The 24,491-nt window shown below is 40.9% G+C and overlaps 1 pseudogene; it reads left to right on the top strand.

Moving 5' to 3' along the window:
• Positions 1-9,364: 9,364 nt before the first annotated feature.
• LOC128111510 (serine/threonine-protein kinase PAK 2-like) lies at positions 9,365-14,132 on the top strand (annotated as a pseudogene).
• Positions 14,133-24,491: the final 10,359 nt, after the last annotated feature.

Below are 24,491 nucleotides of genomic sequence, written 5' to 3'. Positions count from 1 at the left end.
TGTAGCGGACCCAGGTTCAATTCCCCGCACCCACATGACAGCTCACAACCATCCCTAACTCCAGGTCCAGAGAATCCAAAGCCCTCCTCTGGCTTCTGCAGGCACAAGGCACGCATGTAGTATAATACAGGCAGACAAACACCCATATATATATAATTTAAAAATGCATAAATATGTTTGGGATAGTTTTATATTATTTTTCTTTTAAATTTATTTTAAATTTTATTATAAAATGTTGCAAATAAAAAAATTACACACCAAAATTAAGCAGGCCCAACTCAATGAACTTCTATACAGTTAGAATAGCCATTAAAATGGAAGCTGTGGAGCTTCACATTGGCTTTTATACTTTCACTTTTGAATATACTTTTATGTACATATTCACAACCAGAAACAATGTCTATGACAGAATTAGAACTAGAAAAACAATTAACTTTATATCCTTTTCTTCATCCCCTAATATAAATCTTTAAGAGAGAGAGAATGATAATGCAATTCAATAGTTGTAGTAGGATAATTGGATGGATATATATATATATATATATATATATATATATATATATATATATCCATCCACACACACACATAAAAATGAAACTGGGCCCCTTTCTTAGCAAGCACAGAAATTCATTCAAAAAAGATCAAGGGGCTGGAGAGATGCTTCAGCAGTTAAGAGCATAGACCACCAACAGCTCTTGCAAAGGACCCAGGTTCAATTCTCAGCACTCACGTGACAGCTCACAACCATCTGTAACTCCATTCCCAAGGAATGCAACCCCCTATTCTGGCCTCTATGGATACCACCAGGCTCACATGTGGTGCACAGTCATACATGAAGGCAAATCACCCATATGCATAAAAATTAAAACAAAACGAGGTAACCACAATAACAAAAAAAAAACCACAAATGGGACTAAGGATATAACAAATCTAAGAGCTGAAACAACAAAATTCATAGAAAACCATAAAAGAAGCCAGGCAGTTGTGAAGCATGCCTTTAATCCCAGCACTCGGGAAGAAAAGCCAGGTGGATCTCTGTGAGTTCGAGGCCAGCCTGGTCTACAGAGCAAGATCCAGGACAGGCACCAAAACTACACAGAGAAACCCTGTCTCAAAATAACCAAAAGACAAACAAACAAACAAACAAACAAACAAAAAAACCCGCTTGTTGTTTCATTATACAGGAGACTGGAACGTGAGGATCTTCACTTTGAGGCTAGTCTCAGATGGGCTACATAGTGAGGCTCTGTCTCAAAGTACTAAAAATAAACCAAAAGATCTCAAGTATGTTACTGAACTGATTTATAAGAAATATCACAAATAGGCAAACCCTTGGAGACAGAAATAGATGAGTGGTTGCCAAGATCCTGGGAGAAGATGGAGTATGGAGAATGACTGGAAGAATGAGTAGCCACAGAACTCCTTTTAGAGAAATGAAAATGTCCTGGGATTTGACGACGGTGCTGTCTGCACCACGTTGTCCCTATACTAACTTCTATGCACTATACATTTTTACAGTAGGTGGAATATATCTCAGCTAAAATAGTGGCGACTAATAAAAACATGGGTGGAGAGAGACAGACGCCTTGTGGGACTCAGTGATTACTATGGTGCCTATACAAAAATTCCTGCAATTACTCCCACATTTATTAGTGGAGATTCTTCAATAAAGAACAACTAATGTAGCTGGGCAGTGGTGGCACACGCCTTTAATCCCAGCACTCGGGAGGCAGAGCCAGGTGGATCTCTGTGAGTTCGAGGCCAGCCTGGTCTCCAAAGTGAGTTCCAGGAAAGGCACAAAGCTACACAGAGAAACCCTGTCTCGAAAAACCAAAAAAAAGAAAAAAAAAAAGAACAACTAATGTTTTGGCACTTGTCTGCCTGCCTGTCTGTCTGTCTGTCTATCTGTCTTTCTATCTGTCTATCTATTATCTATCTATCTATCTATCTATCTATCTATCTATCTATCTATCCATTTATTTTTTGAGACAGGGTTTCTCTGTGTAGCCCTGGCTGTCCTGGAACTCATTCTGTAAACCAGGCTGGTCTCGAACTCAGAAATCCACCTGTCTCTGCCTCCCAGGTGTTGTTATTAAAGGTGTGTACTCTTAACCACTGACCCATGTCTCCAGCCCCTTAACTTTCTTCTTTCCTTGGATCCAGTATTCCAGAGAAATCTAGTTCTTTTTTATTGTGACGAAGCATGGTACACATGTAGAGAGGTGCCATCTGGATCGACCATCAAGAAAGGACTTATTTCCTACCTGTGGAAAATATGGTCATTTCCTTTTGGGTCGGCCTCAGCTGCAAAACCCCTTCACCTAAGTGCATGCCCTTCTTGGAACCACTCATATGCAGTCACTGGGTAAGGCATGGTATAAAGACCTGACAGCTTTGGTACTTCTCCAGAAACACCAGAGATAAGCCAGTAAGAAATGGTCAATGGTTTTAGGTCATTTTTTTCCTTTTAGAAGATAGGGATCTTCAAAAACAAAATTGGATGTGGTAGCACATGCCTGTAACTTCAGCCTTCATGATCAGGAGGCTAAGTCTGGAGGATTGTGAGTTTGAAGCCAGTTTGGGCTATCTAGTGATATCCATTAAAAACAAACAAACAAAACAACAAGAAAACAAAGACATGGGATTTAGCTATGTCATCCATAACAGCTTCAAACACTGGGCCTCAAAGGCTCCTTGTGTCTTATCCTGGGACTATACTTTCGCAACATGATGATTAGGGTTTTTGTTGTTGTTTTGTTTCTGGTTTTTCGAGACAGGGTTTCTCTGTATACCCCTTGGCTGTCCTGGATCTCACTCTGTAGACCAGGCTGGCCTCAAACTCAGAGATCTGCCTGCCTCTGGCTCCTGAATACAAAGATTAAAGGCATACACCACCACTGCCCAACCCAATTGGCTTCTTTTTAGTCTGTATGTCACTGAATATTCACAATGAAAGCACTGTGCAACAAGTTATTATGTTAATTTTTATTTTGGTGCATAGTTGTATTTTTAGTGTGATACAATAAATAAATGTTTATGTGGGATTAAATTTTTATATTCAATTTTATTTTATGTGTAAATATTAATGTAATCATAAAACAAAATATGCAAAACCAAACAGAATTATTCCTTGAATTCCATTAGCATCTACTCCCTTTAGGAAAGCAATTTCCTTAATTTCTGGTTAATTTTATCTGTAAAACATATTCTGCAAATATTAGCAGATACACAGCTATGTACTTCCCCTTTTTTCTTACCTAAATGGCAACGTATTTGCCCCGGCTGAGTTTTTATGTTAACTTAACACATGCTAGAGTCATTTGAGGGGAGGGAACCTCAGCTGAGGAAATGCCTCCATAAGGTCAAGCTGTTGGGCATTTTCTTAATTAGTGATTGATGGGGGAGGGCCCAGATCATTCCTGTCCTGACTTCCTTCAGTGATGAACAGTGATGTAGAAGTGTAAGCCAAATAAATCATTTCCTCTTTCCTCCCCAACACGCTTTTGGACATGGTGTTTCATCATAGAAGTACCCTAACTAAGACACTATTATAGATAGCATTTCCCATCTTGCAAACACAAGATTTATGTTAAGATTTTATTCAAACTATACTTTCAAACTTAGAGAAAGTCAAGTACTCTTTAGATCATTCTGTTTGATTCATTTCCTCAGATGCTGGGTTATAGGTCGCTCTTCATGGTACCCACCATGCTTAGAAACTTTGTCATTTTGTTGAGAACTAATTTTCTATGTAAATTTTCCTGTATATAACCATGCTCGTGAAAGCAGATTTCAAGGGCCTCAGTCCTGGCCCTTCAATCTCCCAATAGCTGAGATCATTGCTTCCCCCCTAAAGATTTAGCCGCTCTAGTGTCCATGCATATATGACACAAAAATAGGTGGAGGTCTCACGACAGCTAGAGTTTAAGCCTGAAATTCTGGCAAAATCCTGGTGTGTGGGTAGAATAGTGGAGTAGTGCTGGACCCTGGCTTCTTGCTGCGAGGGAAATTCTCATGGATTTGTAACCCTACTACCAGCGGCTCCTGGCTTACCTCTTTCTCTGTTTGGATCTGTGAAAACTTCCCTCTATCACTTTAAATATGTTTTGAAAGACCTCATGGATCACTGCGGTAATATTGGGAGAGTCACACGTGTGCTCACTTTACTGTGGTTTCACCATGAAACCATTTGTTTGTTTCTTCAGCTTTTTTTTCTTTTTGTTGTGCTGGAGGTGAAATCCAGAGCTGGTTGCTAGGCAAGGGCTCTACCACTGAGCTATGCTTCCCATAATCAACGAATACTTATTGAAGGCACTCTTTGTACCAATCCAGGTTCTTGAAATACTGAAATTTCACAACACATTATCACACCTGTTCAAAGCTCAAGAGTCTTTTTATGCTCTGTTTAAGAATGTGTTTTTTTTTTTTTGTTTTTTGGTTTTTTTTTTGGCTGGAGAGATGGTTCAGAGGTTAAGAGCACTGGCTGTTCTTCCAAAGGACCTGGGTTCAATTCCCAGCGTCCACATGACAGCTCATAACTGTCTGTAACTCCAATTCCAGGGGATCTGGCATCCTCACACAGACATACATGCAGGCAAAACCCCAACATACATAATAAATAAATAAATCTTTAAAAACAAACAAAAAGAATGTGAAATTTGCCTTCATAATCTAGTAGAACCCTTTCAAATATACCAAGATGGCTAAATTCAAAGAGATCTGCATCTAGCCCACCTTCTCCTCCCTCCTACGAGGATTCACCTGGTTGTACTCTCGCAAAAGACTCTCATGGAAGTAACAGCTCACCCTGGAAAGAAACCTTTCCCTTCAATTGTATTGATGATGTCGTTAAATGCTGAAATCACTTCTAGAAAAAGAAATATCCCTGCCACCTACTCAAAATCCAGTATTATTCCCTAGGACCTGACGCCTTTTTTTAACGGTAAGTTCTTTTAAAGGATCCACTCATGGTGATGAATTGCAGCTTCTGGGCAGACCTCTTCTGTTACCACCCTCTCAGCATCTCTTCTCTGACAAATGTGTGCTTCGGCTGTGCGTGACATTTTTCCTGATGATTGTGTTTCACATCTTTTTATCCTGCTCTGGAAATGCTAAAATTAGATGCATTTTCAATCTCTTGTTCAATGAGGAGACAAAAGGCGTCCTCTGCTCTTTGTATTTAACAGGCTGATGTGCTGACTAATTCTGCAGCAGCTTTCTCCATTAGTTCAGTTGCTAAATATAGCTGTTGACATGGAGTCTGATAAAAGCTAGTTAATTAAACAGTATTTTTCATCCATTAATATTTCCATTGTTGACTGTTTAAACACAAACATATCACTGTAGTAAAAGCAACTCAAAACAAGGAATACACATATTAGAATATGTTAGTGTTATTTTCAGCCATTTTTTCTGTTACTTCAGAAATGAAAGCTGCTGAGAAATGTCAGCAATGGTTTTTTTCAAAATAAGGTCACAGACAGTACAGGCTGATAATACTTGTGGAACTATGAGAGCTGAGAGAAGCCAGAGAAACCTATCAAGGCAGAGCCAACTAGGGATTTAGAGGTTTTTCCTTTGTGGGGTTAAAACCTATGTTATGTCCAGATTGCTGCATGAAGACTTCTGCCCTACATGCTTATGGTACAAATATGCCTAGCTCTCTCAGCCTGGGGAGAAATTACACTTAGAGGTCACTGAATGTTATCAGCCTTTGAATTCTCAAGCTTTAGAGAATTTATGGCTCAGTCCATATGAACATAAACGGATGAAAATTAATTCTTGACTTGTTTTCTAGGGTGGAAAGATTTAGGAGTGTGAATCATTTTTTGGTCAAGATTCAGACTATATTTGGGAATCGCTCAAGAGGTACTTCCCTGTTAAGTCATGATGTGAAATGGCCATCGGTTGAAGGATTACAGTTTGTTTGGTTTTTTTTTCCTGTTGTCGCTTCCCCACAAAACTCAACTCATATGGTATACTGTTAATTGCTACGAATGCAATGAAAATCTAAACTACCTTACTTCTGTGGCTTTCAAAAAACAAAGCAAGACTGAAGATACAAACAACCGATATTCTTTGTTGATGCCTCTGACATTATTTAAAATGCTAGAGGTAAATGGTCTCATTTACTCCTTACAGGAACTTCATGAAGGCTATAGTCTGTTATATTTGAAGAAACTAAAGGTGCCATGGAGTAAAGCTTTGCACGAGACTTCAGTAATTAAAGGGGTTACTGGTATTTTAGCCCCAGTCTTATTCCACTACACTTGAATGGATAGACCTTATATGTGTGTTCCTGTCCACGGCACTGAAATTTATGTAGAGCCGTTGAACAGTGCTTTAGCATTGGCTTACATGGGCATTGCGGGGGGCACTTTTTAGTCACAGACAGACATGATTCCCTTTTCTCTGCTACTTTTGCAAAGTCAGTGATTGGAGATGTGACCCACATGGACTGCTTTCACCTCTGTTGTAATGTTTCTGCACTAACTGATGTACTATTTCAAAGGTTTGGGCAGGTTCTGAAAACTAACACATACTCACGTGTCCATGTGTACACTCGCCCCTTGCAACCGCCTGTCACCCACAGTCCCTTCTGACTCATGCAAAAATCTTGCCACAGCCAAAAACTGGTGTCCCATCTGATCCCACTCCTCTTCCTTCCATCTTGTCTACTCTAGAGAAGGGACACTAATGACACTGGTGCCATCATTTTCTTATCTTTATCTGTAGAGTGACATATGACCCCACAGGTCCATATAGACTGAAGAAGTTCCTCTCTTGTATAGAAACCATCTCTTGCAAATGAGGCTTTCCTAAACTGCCATTCTAGGTCCTTCTAGTAACAGCCCATTTCCAAAGGATTGTCCAGGGCCTCTGAACTTGAAGAGTACAGACTGACTTACTACTGCATGCCTGGGAGCAATGTGGAAGACTTGAGAAATATAATACATGGGCTCTATAATAGAATCCCGGGACCCCAGTAGTTTCTAAAGCAGAAGCCATAGGTTATGGCCCACAGGCTTTGTATGCCTCCCAGCTTGCCCCTCTCTCCTCTTTCAACTCCTACCAGTTTCACCCTCTCCCTTGTTCTACTACACTGGTCCACTTCCAAGCCTTTACATTTATTTTCCTAGCTACCTAGATTAATCTTTGCCCCACACCCTCATATGGCTCCCCTATTACCATTGTTCTATTGAAATAACACTCCCAAACCTAGGCCACACTCACAGTAACCCATGATTGCATCTTAATTCTGACTTCAACTTTTAGAACCAACCTGTTTGTCTTCTCTCTCCCACCAGCATGTTGCCTTGTAAGGGGTTTTCGTCTCTTTGGAGTGCTGTATAGCCCGAGAACCTAGGACAGCACCTACTATCTAATAAATGCTCAAACATGCACTTCTTTGAATGTAGTGGTTGCAGTGCTGGGTATGGGAGCCAGGGTCTCCTGCCTGCTAGGTACATGTTCTGCCACCTAACTACAGCCATAGCCTCATCACATAAACATTGACTAGACAGAGGATTGCCTAGTAGCTTGATTGTAACCTGGAAATACAAGGAAATCATTGGTGTTTGACAGGGGAGGAGAGATATAAACAGAGAAAATTTTGAAGAAGCCAGATTAAAGCTGGAAATCCAGGTTAAAATCATGACTCATTATGTATAGATGCGACCAATCTTGATTACCTATGACTTCTTTAGAACCTCTGTCAGTGAATTACATTTTTAAAAAACCTAAATACATCCATAAGGATGCCATCCAGGCAAGAAAATCCCTTGAAAATGTATAATAATAGCCAGCCCTTCATTAACATGATCTGCTATATAAATAGCATTCTTGGCATCAGAGTTCAAACAAATATTGAGAAACTGATAAGTAATTAGCTATTAACTAACTCTGAGACATAATGATGTCTCCACACTTCAGAAGGGGATTAATGAATCAGCTCAGCAGAGTCTCAGTGACCTCCTGCAGCCACCATTTCAAACTCCCGAATGTAATGGGACAGGGGAGGACCTCAGCAAACTGTAGCCTGGGACCTCAGAATGCCACATGCTGAAATAAATGCGGGCTAGAGGTAGTAAGAAAAATCACAAGTCTCAATTTTTATGTGAAACAACCTGATTTTTTTTAATGTTGACAACTAATTTGGCTATTTTTAAAAATACCAGAATGGCCAAATAAAACATGACTACAGACTGAACTTGGATCACAGACCCCTGCCCTAGCTTCTGAGGTCCCTTACAACTTCTCAAATGCCTCCAGTCTGTCAAATTTCTTTTTATAAGTTGGCACAAAATGTGCATAAACATTTTAAACTCCTGATTAACACAGAAACTTTTTTAAAAACAAAAGAAAATATTGCTTCAAGTAAAGCAAAATTGTATTTACCACATACTTGAATTTTGACTAGTATACTAGATATTTTAATAAAATTATCCTTTAATTAAGCATAAAATGTGGGAAGCTGGAAATTTAAAGAGGAGAATGCTAGCTGGGATGTTTTAAGGCCAGGATGAAGAAAACTGGAGGAGTAAACCTCTCTAGTTGAGAGGTTGGAATGAATTCATGTCTACCTCTAAAACCCAAATTCACCCAGAACATTAACAGCTGAGTCCTGATCTTGGCCCTTGAGAACATTTTCATCTCATTGGATTCAATGTTTCAGTCCATTAAAAAGAGGGAGAGGTTAATACCAGCACCCAGGAATTTTCCATGTCCTTTAAAAAAGGATTGGAATTTCAGCAAAACCCACTCACCCAAGGAACATATTAAATATTTAAAGTGCTAGCAGACAAGTTCCAGGGACAAGCAGAGTTTTCACATTCACCTTCCTCTAATAGGATAGGACTGGTTTGGAATCTTTATGATAATGTTAAGTTCACTAGAAAAGTTGATAGTTTCCAAATTAGCAAACATACTCATAGGATAGTTTCATTTTTTACTGTGTGGGCCATTGGAAAACACTGGAGTCTCTGAAAAGGACAACTGGGAAAGAGTCACAGCATTTGATTGTAAACTCAGAGGTTGACCACGGTGAATTCTTTTAAAAAATATTATTCCAAGCCGGGCGGTGGTGGCACACGCCTTTAATCCCAGCACTCAGGAGGCAGAGCCAGGCGGATCTCTGTGAGTTCGAGGCCAGCCTGGGCTACCAAGTGAGTTCCAGGAAAGGTGCAAAGCTACACAGAGAAACCCTGTCTCGAAAAACCAAAAAAAAAAAAAAAAAAAAAAAAAGATGGGAACAACTTCTGAACTGACCTACAATTCAATGCAACCTCCAGCAAAATGTCTAAACCTTCTTCTGCAGGCATGCAAAGCCAGTCCTCAATATAGACAGAATTGCAACTGCTGTCTGAGGAACCAAGAGCAGCTGTATTCATGAAGAGCATAGAATGACGGTTGTCAGGCGATGGAGGAGGGACATTTGTCTACTGAGTACAGTGTCAGTTTGGCATGACGAAAGGAATCCTGGAGATGTGTTCTGATTGCTGCACAGTGATGTTAATGTACCACTGAACTGTACCCTTGGAATGGTTCCAATGATAACCTTTACTTTCTGTATATTTTATTCTGGAAATAGTTTTGATTAGCAAAGGAACTGAATAGATAATTCTCCAAAGATGATAAGCAAAAGGCCAATAAGCACAGGAGACGATGTTCAACATCACCAGTTACTGAGGAAACATTAAAAACATGAAACTGTTTCACATCTACTAAGATAACACAAAAGACAGACAGTGGCACTTGGGGAGAATGTAGAAATTGGGATGTGTGCTATACTGATGGAACTGCAAGATGGTACAGCTGCTGTGGAAAACTGGTGGGCCCTCAGAAAGTTGATTATGGGCCAGAAGTGGTGACTTATTCTTGGAAAACATAAGCCAGGTGGTGGTGGTGTCAGGTGCCCTTACCCTCATCAGCCCTTCTTTAACAGTTTCTTCAGGACAGATAACATGAGGGTTAGTACATGAGTAGGGAGTGGGGACGAAGACAACTATGGAAACAAACACTATGGGGGATAACGAGCCATTTCTTTAGCCCTCACCAGTGGTTCTGTATGCCACTGAAATGAATGGGAAAAAACACGTTTTGGGGTATGGATGAAAACATGGTGCTTCCTGAATGGCATCATTGGCTTTGCTGCAGGACTGACGATCTCCTAGTAACACAACCACCTACTGCTCCTAAATTCATTTGGGCAAACCAGAATTTCAACGTGAGTGGCACATCTGCACCTTATTTCACCACTAGAAAGAAGGTTTAAGAATGGGTCCCATCCCACCTTCAACACCTTACAAGGAAAGATAGTGATGACCAGTTTCAACATGCAAAATTCAGGACTTTGCATGGAATTGCAGTTTTACTGCTGACCATGAGCTTGATTAGAATTATTTGACCAAGCAAAAAAAATACTAAAAAGGCATGACATACTGATATATACATTGCCACATGGATGGAATTTCTTTCCCATTATGCTAAGGAAAAGAAATCAGATAAAAAAAAAGTCACATACTCGGGAGTCTACTGAAATAAGCTATCCAGGAGAAGCAAATCTACAGAGATGGAAAGCATCTTAGTGTCTGCCAGGGAAGAGAGGAAAGGGAGAAATGGGGAGTGTCTCCTAATAACTTCAAGGCTTCTTTTAGGAGAGTGGTTTTTAAAAGTTTTACAATTGAGCATGGTGATAAATGCACACCTTGAATATACTAAAATCAGTGAATGATACATTTTAAATGGGATAATTGTCTGGTATACAAATATCTGGAGGAGGCTGTTCAAATGTGGTGGAATTCTTCCACACTTTAAGAATTTGAAGATTTCTCTATTTCACAGACATTAGAAAAGCACATACAGGCCCTGCCCTCCTGCCTCTCTGCCGCCCAGCACAGCACTCGCCCGCGTCAGCCCTGCAGCCCACCCCGGGGTTAGGCAGAGACCTTCCCTCTCTGGCCATTTCATAATTCTCAATCAGGTCTGATAACGGAGAACTAGAAGACAAGCCCATAGCACCTCCTGTGTGAATGAACAGTACCATTTTTAGTACTGGAAGAAAAGATCCTTTATCGGCCAATCACAGTTTGAAGCTTTTGCCTTCTGTTCCTGAGGAGGGGGAAAAAAAAACCCAGGGACAAAATCATCGCCATATTCTCAGGCACAGGAAAAGGAAGTAAAAAGAAAGACAAAGAACAGTCAGAGATTTCTCCTCCATCTCATTTTGAACACACAATCCATGTTGGCTTTGATGCTGCTAATTCACTGCCATGTCAGAACAGTGGGCGAGGCTATTGCAGACCTCCAAGATCACCAAACTAGAGCAGAAGAAGCAGCCTCAGGCTGTGCTGGGCTGTGCTGGATGTCCTGAAGTTCTACGACTCGAACACTGTGAAGCAGAAGTACCTGATCTCTACCCCCCCATGAGAAAGATGGCTTCCCTTCTGGAACACCAGCACTGAATACCGAGGGATCAGAAACAGCAGCAGCAGTAACAGAGGAAGACGATGATGATGAAGACGCTGCTCCTCCTGTCACTGTCCCTGGGCCAGATCATACAAAATCAGTTCACACACGGTCTGTCATCGACCCCATTCCTGCTCCAGTTGGTGATTCTAATGTTGATGGTGGAGTCAAGTCTTCAGACAAACAGAAAAAGAAAGCCAAGATGACAGATGAAGAGATTCTGGAGAAATTAAGAACTATTGTGAGCATAGGTGACCCTAAGAAAAATACACAGGATATGACAAAATTGGACAAGGGGCTTCAGGTACAATTTTTACTGCAAGTGATGTGGCACTGGGCAAGAGGTTGCTATTAAGCAGATTAATTTACAGAAACAACCAAAGAAGAAATTGATCATTGATGAAATTCTGGTGATGAAAGAATGAAAGAATCCCAACATAGTTAATTTCTTGGACAGTTACCTGGTAGGAGATGAGTTGTTTGTGGAATGGAGTACCTTGATGGTAGGTCACTCGCTGATGATGTTGTAACAGAAACCTACATGGACGAAGCACAGATTGCAGCTGTGTGCAGAGAGTGTTTACAGGCCTTGGAGTTTTTACATGCTGATCAAGTGATCCACAGGGACACCAAAAGTGGCAACGTGCTTTTGGGAATGGAAGGCTCAGTTAAACTTACTGACTTTGGCTTCTGTGCCCAGATCACCCCTGAGTAGAGCAAACGCAGTACTATGGTTGGACCACCATACTGGATGGCACCAGAGGTGGTTACACGAAAAGCCTATGGTCCCTAAGTTGAGATGTGGTCTCTGGGCATCATGCCTATCGAGATGGTTGAGGGAGAGCCTCCATACCCCAGTGAAAATCCTCTGAGGGCTTTGTACTTGATAGCAACAAATGGAACTCCTGAACTTCAGAATCCAGAAAAACTTTCCCCAATATTTCAGGATTTCTTGAATCGGTGTTTGGAAACGGATGTGGAGAAAAGTGGTTCGGCCAAAGAACTGTTACAGCATCCCTTCCTGAACTGGCCAAACCATTGTCTAGCTTGACGCCACTGATCCTGGCAGCTAAAGAAGCAATGAAGAGCAACTGCTAACATCATCACTGAGGCCTCATAGTCTATCCATTTTCTAAAAGAAGTTTTTTAAAACATGAAATTGTTACTCTGAGGGGTGTAAAGACAGTCTGCATCACATGGAGAAAACAAGCGAACTACTATTTTCTAAAGATGACCAAGAGAAAATTGCAGTGAGAGAATTAGGACTTCAGATGAGCCCCTGCTGTAGGGTCCAAAAGGAATCGTGGACTGCATCACTAGCCTTACATTTCCAGCAGACAGCACTTGACGTTTGCATACTGTTCTGATGACTGCCACTACAGTAGATCTTGTTTGTTGTCTCCTTTGGGGTATTTCCATACTTGAATGGCAGATTCGAGGTGTCTGAGTATTTCAGCTGCTGGTCTTCTCTCTCTCTCCTCTGTAGGCTTCCCTTCTCTGACCCGTTCCTTTTGAGTTGTTGCTTTGAGTTTTTCTCATGCCTAAATTCAAGGCAAGTGTGATAGGAACTGTGTAGCTCTTTATATTGGCAAAGGAGCTTGACATGTTTTAACTTTTTATAGACGTTAGGACCAGCTGTTGTACATGTAGTAGTTCAGTTTAGAGCTTAAACTGAAAGGGGGAAAGTATGTGATTTTTACCTTTTTTAACAAATGTGAAAGAGTCAACTTGAGAAATCTCATGGTAGTGAGTTTGACATTTGTTACATGTATAGAAAGAGGACTAATAATCTATATTTATAACTAAATCATTGATACAGAGAAAATCCCACTGACTGTATGTTCTTACCATTTTTGTCTTCTTTTCTGCCTGTTTCTCCAGATTTGGAGAACCAAAGTGATTTGTTCTTCTGCTCTGGCTTTACGCCTCTGGTGCCGCTCCTTCCCTCTCTTCCCTTGGAAATGAGTGTCTGTATATGTTACAATTCTAGGTGTCGGCTTTTGTTTGAATCAACCCTTATTTCATATACACCCCTCCACCCTCTAGGACAAGTAATAACCATTGAATTTTCAGAATTTAAAAGCTAAGAACTTTTTTCTATTTAAAAGGAAAAGTATTTGGGAGTAGCAAAAACCAAGAGCGATTTGAACCTCGCTAAGTTCCTGGCTAGTTGTAATAACGAAACGTTCATGTTGTAGAGATGAGGCTCGCGGCAGTAACCTGTAAAGATTCATCTGCTTTACAGTGTTCCCAACCCATTATCAATGTTTTACTGTGAGAGATGAAATAGCAAAGCACATGGCAGGTCATTTCAGGTGTTGCAGGTACTTGAGTTTTTGTTTTGCAGGATGAGTAGAGTATTGATGTAAAAAACTGGAGAAAGAAAACTGCAATGTGCGTATTGATAGTACTACTTTTATTTTAAAGATTTAATGAAAGGTCTGCGACCTGTAGCATTAGCTGTTAGCCGGCCCTCCCCCTCCTGTCTTTCCTCTGCTTCTCCTTATTGCGTTGTTGTTTGGCCTGTGGAGGAGGAATTGTCCGTTCTGCGTTCCTGGGGCCACAGAAGAGAAAGCAGTGTGGTTGGTTCAGGTGCCTGTCCCCACCGTCCCCTTTCGAAGAACTTGACACAGGCTTGCCACTCTGCACAGTACAGATCATGACTGAATAAGTTTGCTCTTGGGGTACTTGGGAAAAGGGTCAGAGTTTCATTTCCTGTTGTGCACATTAAGATATGGGGATAAGTCAGACAGTGGTGGTGCACGCCTTTAATCCTAGCATTTGGGAGGAAGAGGCAGGCAGATCTCAGTGAGTTCAAGGCCAGCCTGGTCTACAAAAAAAAAAAAAGGTATGGGGATAAGAAGAGGTCTCTGGGGTTTTCCTAACAGAAAGGTTTTTGGTGAAACTCAATATCTAGAGCACTTAATGACCTGTTTTCCATGTGACTTCATTTTCTCTGAACTATATTTGGCTTTCTACAACTGTCACTAAATTGCAGAAAACTGGTTGATTTCTGGTGGGATGCTGTGGTGCCTCTTGAGTTCCAGATGTGAGCATTGTTTGTAAACAGTTGTCCAGATATATTATGATGGTGATGCTGCCGACAAAGGAGATGATAGAACTGGTTGTCTGTCTTATGACTGCTCAGGAAGGCACTCCATCCTAAGTCATAGAGACCAGGTGCGACACATGCCAATGTCCCCGCCTTATGCTGGGACTCCACAGGGCCTTCCCTCAACAGAAGCAGTTTGGGGTTTGTAGTTACAGTGTCTTGGATGGTTATTTGCATGTCCATTGCTGGCAACGGACTCTGTCACTCAGACCTGACTCCGAGGTTAAGGGAGCTGCACTACTGTTTATTCTCTCCTGACCTGGACAGACTAACCTGTACTAGTTAATAGTAATGGTTCATTTGAGATGTGTCATTTTTAAACAAATAATCTTTAAAGTAATAGAGAATTGTAATTTATTAGTTAATTTTAACTTAAAATGCTGAGATCCTGTTGAAAGACAAAAAAAAAAAAAAGAAAAAGCACATACATGTTGTGCACTGTGCACAGTGGTAGAAGCAAACCCTGAACTTTGCAAGTCTACCATCTCAGGTTTTTAGTATGATCACTTCATCCATGGCTACTGTACATGGAGGAAAGTGAGAACAAGTCACTGAACCATCAGAAGTGGAAGGAGAAAACCAACTTCTGCAAGTTGTCCTCTGACTTCCATTCATAAACCATGACGTGTGCAAGCATGTGCACGCACATATACAACATATGCAATAAATAAAATATTTAAGTGTGACAGAGGGCTGGAAAAGTGGATCAGCAAGTGAAAGCACTCACCACACAAGCTTGATGACACAAGTTCAATCCCCAGACAACACTTAAATGTAGAAGGAGAGAACCAACTCCCTGAAGCTGTCCTTTGATCTCCACACATGTGCCATGGCATGTGTGAACTCACGCATACACACACACCATATACTCACATGATAAAAATAAATAAAACTTTAAAAACATGAGGGAAAATAATATTCAATCCAGAATTCTATTTCCAGTTATAAGACTAACCAAATATGAGGCTAGACATTATTTTAGAAATGCAAGGGACTCAGTGATTTTTAAAATCTTTATTTATATTAAACCAACCTACTTATATGGAGTATGGAAACAAAGAAGAATCATTTTCCCAATAAGATGAGTCTGACTATCCAAACAGTAGCAACATTCTCTGCTTGGTAAGCTAAGATGCTAGTGGCCTTGCCAGAGTAGAAATCTGTGTGCCATCCCACGTGTAATTCCTGATAATCCCATTTTTCTTGCCTGATGGCATTGCAAATTGTCATTGAAATCGACCAGAATATGGGACAGTTTTGGTTTTGTTGCTTGGTTAGGAATTTCTTCGTTCTTAAAGTCTTGTGAGAAGACATGGCAAAGAATGGAAGGCATGTAAATGCTAATGATGAGCAAAGGGGAGGGGGCTCAAGTCTCCTTCTTAGAGGCTACTGGACTAACACAAGAACAGGGAGGAAATGGGAGTCAAGAAAGTGGATCCAATATACTCACTGGAACAGGGTTCAACTCCCAGTGGCCAGCCCCATAACAAAAACGGAGTCCTTCCCCATCCCCATCTGGGGGGACTGGGAAGTGAGCATGATTGGGTACATTATGCAAAATTCCCAAATAATCAATAAAATATCATGTTGGATAGAAAGAAAGAAACTGGATCCCATCTGAGTGGTGTGGGGAAGGTTCAGAGTGGCAGCTGCATGTCTGGCTTGGAGAACAAGCAGGCAAGATTAGCATAAAAGCTGGCTGGCTCTGGAAAGGTAACACTTGAGAAAAGATGGGGGCTTGCTAGAATATCTAATAGTACAGACAAGTTGTGAAGGAGTTGAGATGTGTGGGTGAGAGACAAGGAAAAAGAAAATAAGACAAAAGATGATTAGTGAATGTGGGACAATATATTATAAGCCAAAAAAAAAATCATTAAATGACTTCAATCCACAATGCATGACACTCACATAGTTGGAACAGAGCAAATGTTTGTATTCTTTCAAAACACAGTGAAAAAAAGGCAGTGCAACTAACTAGAATAAGATTCTTAGATTTTCATCTGGCTAATGCTTTTCTAGCATAACAAGAAACTGATAGATGATATCTGAAATGGATGAGTGTAGAAATACCAAGAAAACCCCACTGTAAAGGAATGTGGGCTTAACTAGAAAAAACAGCTAAAAATATTTCAGTGGCTGCTTCTATGGGGCAGAACTAGGGTGTGGTAAGGGTGGGCAGGAAGACTTACGATTTTCATTATATGAATTGTAATTCTGAGTCATTTTTGTGTTATTATATCCTACTGATACATAGTTTTAATTATTAAAAATTAACTCTAGACACACTGAAGACTCTGAACATGCTAACCTGGAGAGGGTCAAGATTTAATTAAAGGATGGTGTCATAAACTTGACCGGAAATGAGGGACTGCCTGTGTCTAATTTGGCAAATAAATTCAATAAAATTTGTTCAACTCATTCTCAATTTTAAAAATTTCATATTTATGAAGACCTTTTTTCCATTAGGATTCTCTTTCGAATGTAATTACAGGGTAGGGACGTTGTTTTGTTCGCTGCTATATCAACAGCATCTATCTGGGTATCTGTTGAGTGGATACATGAATATATCTTAACACATGTCCACAAAGCCAAACTGCATTCTTTCTGGTTCCTAAGGTGATACATATTTATAAAACGATTGCTTCCTTAGATGGCAAAAGAGTAATAGTAACATGACTATTGTCTCTCCTTCTGTCCTCATGAAAAAAGACAGAATGGGGAGACCTCGTTTTTCTTATGGAAAGCAGGCTTTATATGCCTCCAAAGCACTGATAAGATCTTTAGCACTGGTGTGCATAACCATTAGAAGGACAGTGGCTAGAGCTCAGTTTGCTTTGACAATTCCACTTTGTCTGCAGCAAAGAGACCAAATCAAATCCATAATTGCAAAAGCTGGATCTGAGTACTTTCATACAAGATGTTTTAATAGAATTTGGTGCAGAATCATAATTCTTAGCTGGAATTTGAGAGAGCAATAATTCAAGAGGCAAAGCGCCCACAAAGTAAACTATTAAGTTACACAGCTATCTATAAGAGGTGCCAGAGGATTTTACATCAATATATTAGGAAATAAGAACAAAAACTTGATTTCTTTCTAGCTGAAAACCAGCAGCCATATAATTTAGTCTGCGTGCTCACTGCCTGATTTTTCTTGGAACTTTGCAGGTCAGATTTTCCACACACGTTCAAGTGGTAAAGGACATGAGCCAGGATAAGTTTAGGTTTTTGTTTTGTTTTTGCAATGCTGAGGATGGAAGCCAGGGCTTTGCATACCTAGACAAATCTTGTGCCATTGAACACAACATATACCCCATCCCATGGCTAAGCTTTTAATAAACCCAACCATTGAAACTGTTGGTAGAGTTCTTGCCTAGCATGCATGAAGGTCTGGGTTTGATTCCCAGCATGGCACAGATAAGATGGAGTGATACATGCCTGTTATCATAGTACCCAGAATGTGGAAGCAGGAGGATCAGGAGTTCAAGGTCATGCTCAGCTATAAAAGGACTTTAGGGCAAGCCTGGGCTACATGAGATCTTCTTCCCCCACCCCACCCCCAATTAAGTAGTGTTCACTCAGGAACAAGTGCAGGTAGCAAGCGTTTAATCCTAAATGTAAAAGCTAAGCCAATGTTAAGACCTTTGCTGAGGACTGAGGATATGGAAACGATCCAGACAGACCCACTCCTTGCACTCATAGAGCTTGTAGTCTGGTAAGAAGAGCCAGACCATAGCCAAGAATACAAAGAGCATTTGGAGTGGGGATTAGAGCTATGGGGATACATAAAGCGGCATATAAGAGTCACTCACTTGTGTGTATGGGGGTGGGTGCTATATAGTTACCGTATGTTTTTTATTGAAATAGCAACCTAGCCTAAGACGTTGGTTGTCTACTGAAGGAGACAATCAATGCAAGTAGACAAATAGAAAACTTCTATTTTAGGATAAGATTTTTTTTTAAAGAGAAAGAAAGAAAAGAAATAATGGGGTAGGAGAGACATCTCAGTGGTTAAGAACACTGGCTGCTATTGGAGAGGACCTGAGCTCAATTACCAGTACCCACATGGAAGCTTAAATTGCCTATAACTCTCTAATCCCAAGAGAAGTGATGTCTTCTTCTGGCCTCCACAGGTGCTGCATGCATTTGGTACACATATATACATTCAGGCAAAACATTCATACACACAAAATACATTTTAAAAAGAAACAAAGGGAGGAGGGATTATAGGAGCAAGGGGGTCAGGATCATGATGGGAAAAACCACAGAGACACCTGACCCAAGCTAGTAGGAGCTCATGGACTCTGGACTGACAGCTGGGGAGCCTGCATGGGACCGAACTAGGCCCTCTGAATGTGGGTGACAGTTGTGTGACTTGATGTGTTTGTGGGTTCCCTGGCAACGGGACCAGGACTTATCCCGGGTACATGAACTGGCTTTTTAGACCCCATCCCTATGGTGCGATGCCTTACTCAGCTGTGATGCAGGGAGGAGGGGCTTGGTCTGGCCCCAACTTGGTATGCCAGCCTGTGTTGACAATCCAAGGGCAGCTTTACCCCCTATGAGGAGGGGATGGGGGTGGGAGGAGGGGGAGGAGGGGGGAACAGGAGAAGGAGAGGGAAGGGGAACAGGGCTTGGTATGTAAAATGAAAAGAAAAATAAATACAAAATTAAAATACAAAAAAAGGAAGGTAGGTCTTCTCTGTGAGGTGCCATTTCAGGTGAGGTTTCATGAGTGAAAAGGGACTGCCTGGCCAGTGCTAAGCAAAGAGTCTTCCAAGCAGTGGGAAGAAAAAGTTCTGAAGTCTCAGAAATGGGTAAAGAGAAAACATAAGGAGGCCAATGTGGCCTGTAGAAAGGAGGAGGAGTGAATGGGCAGGGAGGGCAATTGGGAGAGGAGGAGGGAGGAGAAATTGTGGTCCAGACGTAATATATGAAAGAAGAATTTAAAAAAGAAAAAAGATCATATTTATATACCGTAGGATTCATGTGTTCTAAATGTTCAATTTCATTTATCTTCTTAAAACATTTCACATAAAAACACCTCAGGAGGCTTTGTAATTGGAAGGCAAAATTATTTTCTCTGCTTCAAACAAAGTGATGCAGGAGTTGGAGATGTAGCTTAGGGGAAACACACGTGAGGTATGAAATTCAGTCTCCATGATCAAAGTCGGGAGGGAACAAATAGTGATTCGTGGGGCAATGACATGGTCTCCTATTGGAAAGCTCTACATTTGTTAGCATATTTCATCTAATGGTAATCTTAAAGATCATATGAAGCCGGGCAGCAGTGGCGCACGCCCTTAATCCCAGCACTCGGGAGGCAGAGGCAGGTGGATCTCTGTGAGTTCGAGGCCAGCCTGGTCAACAAAGTGAGTTCCAGGACAGGCTCCAAAGCTACACAGAGAAACCCTGTCTCGGAAAAAACAAAAAAACAAAACAAACAAAAAAAAGATCATATTAATTGCATTTTATAAGATGGAGAGCCCAAGAATCAGGGAGGTTGAGTAATTTAGCTGGAGTCAGAAATTTAGCTAGAACTAGAGTTCAAAACTGGAATGTTACCCAACCCATACCCTACAATTGCTTAATATGGGTTGATTTTGCCTGTTTACAGATTGCTGCTTTGGTAATGTGTTCATCTCCCTCAGTTGAAGTCAGAAATGTGAAATAAGTCCAGGAATCCAAACACTCTCATGGCCCTATTTCAGATTGCTAAACACAGATTAAGTGTAAGTAATACACTCCAGTACTATAAATGAAGAAATGAGATGTTTGCTTTTTTGTTTTTAGAATAACATACGAAAAATTTTCTTCTCAAATCTTAAAAATGTCATCGCATTGGTCCAGAGACCAGTTTCTCAGAACTTTGCTGATTATTGGTTAATGATATATGGCCAAACAGGAATATATAGATAATATCTCACTGGGAAAATGTGAAATATGCAGATATTATTGTAAAACATTGCTATTTCCTCTAAAGCATATTAACAGAAGGATAAGAAGTCCAAAAGATTTGTAAACGCATCCTCTTTGTTTATCCAAGAATTTTGAGCTCCTTGTAAAGTATCCTGCAGAGCCAAGCAAAGAGCTGAACACTCTGGAGTCTGTGGTCCTAGAGCAGGAGGACACTTTGTGATCTCTGCAGACTATATATAGCAGAGCGTGAGAACTGGAGGGCTCTGGAGCCCAAAGCTATCTATGTGAACAGTTCACGAACCACGCACAGTGCTGGGAACATAGCTGGTACTCAGTAATTGGAGTCTTAACCTGAATGCAATGGAGTGAGGGAACATGTTCGCATCCTGCTTTTCAAAATTCATTTCCACAACTTAAACAAATAATCAATAAGCTGGGTGTGTTAGCACACAACTTTCATCCCAGCACTTGGGGCCAAGAGGACCTCTGAGTTCTACACCAGCAGCCTGCTCTACAAATCAAGTTCCAGGACAGCCAGGGCTGCACCATGAAATTCTGTTTTGAAAAACCAAAAAGGAAAAAAGAATATGTAGGCAACTATCTTATAACCTAAGGATAAGCAAATCAACAAATTTATTAGAGAAGATAAGGAAGTACTGACCATAAAATGAAAAAGTAATAAATGAAATGATCAAAATAAAAAAAGTAGGCTGGGCATGATGGCACAAACTTTCCTTAATCCCAGCATCAGGAGGCAGAGGCAGTCAGACCTCTGTGAGTTCAATGCCAGCCAGAGCAACAGAGTGAATCCCTGTCTCAATACATTCTTTAAAGTATTCCTCATCAAATTAAACCATTAAGAACATGAACACTGAAAGCAAAGACTGGTAAAGTTATTCACAGTATATAACTAACAATAGACTAAAGACAAAAACCTCAGTAAAAATGGTCAAAAGAAATACACAAAAGGATGGTCCACATTATTAATCACCAGGGAAACACAAGATAAAACAGAAATGAAATGACATTTCACACCCATAGAATGGCTGGACTCAAAAAAGATTGTCAGCAGAAAATAATAGCAAAATAAAGAACAGCAAAACTGTGAAGCAATAGGAACCCTCATGAAGTATTGGTGGGATGATAAAATGCTTAACGACTTTGGGAAACTGTTCAATCTAGCCTTATAAAGTTCAACATTTATCTACCTAACAATTCCATTCCTAGATATTTATCCAAGGTAAATCTTCAATGTATTTGTATCTGCAAAGAAACTCATAGAAGAATATTAATTAGTCTTAGTCATATAATCAAAAGTAATAGATGAGGGACTGAAATATACACATATCAACAGGAGAAATGGCAAATTGTGGTCAATTAATATGATGTGTTAATACTCAGCAGACAAAGGAAGCAACTGATGATACATGCAACAACCTGGATAGATCGCTGTAGCCCAGATAGGCCTGTGAGTTGTGATTCCCCTGCCTCAGTCTCCCATGTACTCAGTTTCATGGGCATGTGTCATCAGGTAAAAGGTCAATGATGAATATCAAAAGCAGTGTTGAACAGAGAAAAGCAGCCAGTGTAATGTGATTCCATTTATATGAAGTTCAAGAATAGATAAAACTAACCTGTAGGATAGAAAAACATCAAATGCCTTATTAGAAAGAGGGGTGATTGCCTCATAGAAAATATGGAAGAACTTTTTTGAGTAATAGGAATGCTTTCTGGCTTGACTGGGGTGTTGTTTATACAAGGCTATATGAACAAACTATTAATTTTATTATGCATAAAATTAAATTTAATTAATTAAATATAATTTCTTTTTGCAGTGCTGGAACTTGAACCCTGTACCTTACACATGCCAGATAATTGTTCTACATCCCTGATTTCTAAACTCCAAATTAAATTAAAAAGGCCCCAAAGCCCGAAACAATGACAGAAAGACCTCTGCCTATTAGTCAGGAAAGCCCTAGAAACCCCCAAAACAACAGAGGCTGTGTATCATTGCTCTTGGTTGCACCATACTAGACCCAACTGCTGAAGACACCATATACTTTGGTGGTAGGACATAGAGAAATCAATCTGGAACTGACCAGAAAACTGTCTTCCTGCTGGGTAGCTTTCATAGTGCTAGAAGGTGCTACACAGACCACTGGTGGAGAAAACTCACACATGGTCTTACCCTGCATACTACAAAACTGACTAGCCAGGTAGGATGTGCCTACTAGTGCAACATTGGCATTAACTGTTATGGGGATAACCAATAGCTACCTGATTGAATTTGAGCTCTATTCCACTAGAAGAACATGATGCTCAAGCTATGCCCAGTGTGGCACAAAGTCTCCTTCTGTTGCCTGTGGATCAAGATGTAGAACTCTCAGCTCCTTCTCCAGCATCCTGTCTGCCTGCACACTGCCATATCCTGCCATGATGAAAATGTACTAAACCTCTGAAGCTATAAGCTAAGCCCCAATTAAATGTTTTCCTTTAGAAGAGCTGCCATGGTCATGATGCCTCTTCACATCCACAGAACCCTAACACACACACACACACACACACACACACACACACACACACACACACACACACACACATCAAGATCTCCAGCAATTTGTATGAATACTACTACTTGAATGGTTAATGAGTTGCAAGCCAAGTTGTAAGCTGTAGGAAGACTATTCCACCAAGGAAAGTGAAGGCAAAGACCAAGATTGGCATGAGCGTGGCTCACACATGACAATTTAGTGAGCAAGGGAAAAGTGGTGGGAGGTGGAATAAAAAGCCATGGTAAGGAGCTTTGATTTTGAGGGTAGAAAGAAGCCACTGGAGGCAACCGCTTCCAACACACAGGACGATTTGATTTATATTGTAAAAGGACACTGATTGCTCTGTGGAGAATAAACTGGGCATTGGAGGAGGGAGGAGGGAGGAAGCAAAGTGGCCAGTGAGAATGGCTTGGCTTTCTCCCTCTAACTGCTTTCCTCTTCTACTGTAACATTCTCAGTCCTTCTCTGACCTCAAGACTGACTCCTGCAGACAGCACCTCCAAAGCTCCTTTGCTGACTGCACTGCGTTCTGGTCAAAGCCACCCAACACAGGAACCACAGGAGGTTCCAAGGCTGGGGCAGGAATGGGAGGGGCTCATTACCACCACTCCTGAGTCTACTGCCTTCCCTCATCAAGCAGGTCCGGTTATGCTGGTCTTGTTTCAGTTCTGGTTCCTGGGGTCTCCTGGTCTTCTGCTTGTTTGGTTAGCCTGGCCAGCACCTTGGTTAATAGCTGAGCCATTAAGTACTCTTTGGCTAATCTCTTTCCAATGTGCTCTTTCCTGATAATACACTGAATGACTCAGGTGGTTGGTGCAGGCCAAAAAGTGATGATGGCTTGGACCACAGTGAGAACACTGGAGGTAGTGAGAAGAGGGGACATTTAAGATACATTGCTGTGGGATGTTCTGTATGGCAAATGTGTTGCTCTGATTGGTTGGTAAATAAAACACTGATTGGCCAGTAGTCAGGCAAGAGGAAGTATAGGCAGGACAAGGAGGAGAATAAAGCTGGGAAGTGGAAGGCTGAGTCAGAGACACTGCCAGCCGCCAACATGACAAACAGCATGTGAAGATGCTGGTGAGCCACGAGCCACGTGGCAAGGTATAGATTAATGGAAATGGATTAATTTAAGCTGTAAGAACAGCTAGCAAGAAGCCTGCCACGGCCATACAGTTTGTAACCAATATAAGTCTCTGTGTTTACTTGGTTGGGTCTGAGTGGCTGTGGGACTGGCAGGTGAGAGAGATTTGTCCTGACTATGGGTCAGGCAGGAAAACTCTAGCTACAATACATTATACTTTGGAGGTAGAAATCACAAGAAACCCTTATAGTTTGGAGGTAGAAAATGAAGGGAAAAGGAATGGAGCATATTCCCTGGGATTTGGTTAGAAGTGATTAGTGGTAATGTTCACCTACGCAGGAGAGCAAGGGAGATGTAGGTT

Source organism: Peromyscus californicus, unplaced genomic scaffold (genome assembly GCF_007827085.1).
Source record: "Peromyscus californicus insignis strain IS unplaced genomic scaffold, ASM782708v3 Scaffold_10__1_contigs__length_136768540, whole genome shotgun sequence".
In the NCBI taxonomy this organism is placed as follows: domain Eukaryota; kingdom Metazoa; phylum Chordata; class Mammalia; order Rodentia; family Cricetidae; genus Peromyscus; species Peromyscus californicus.
Note: the sequence above shows the minus strand (reverse complement) of the source record. Positions and strands in the feature narration are given on the sequence as shown.